This window comes from Penaeus monodon, chromosome 33 (genome assembly GCF_015228065.2).
Source record: "Penaeus monodon isolate SGIC_2016 chromosome 33, NSTDA_Pmon_1, whole genome shotgun sequence".
In the NCBI taxonomy this organism is placed as follows: Eukaryota; Metazoa; Arthropoda; class Malacostraca; order Decapoda; family Penaeidae; genus Penaeus; species Penaeus monodon.
In genome coordinates this window covers 21,037,465-21,037,697 of record NC_051418.1, presented here as the reverse complement: position 1 = coordinate 21,037,697, position 233 = coordinate 21,037,465, and positions in this window count along the sequence as shown.

The following is a 233-nucleotide window of genomic DNA, read 5'->3' as shown; positions in this document are numbered from 1 at the left end:
CAGGTGGTTTTCATGCACATGGCGGCTCGGAAGTCAAGATTCTGCGCAGTGATGATGAGGCCGGATCGGCGGTGGTGATGAGTGGTAATAATGAGCCGGCGATGATGTCTGGCAGTGACGAGGCAGGTAATGATGCGTCGCTCACATCCGGCTCGCGAGGACCGGACGCCGCCGCGGCTCACGAGCTGGGTCTTCGCCTCTTGCCTTCGCCGCCCTCCTCTCTTTCGGCGGCC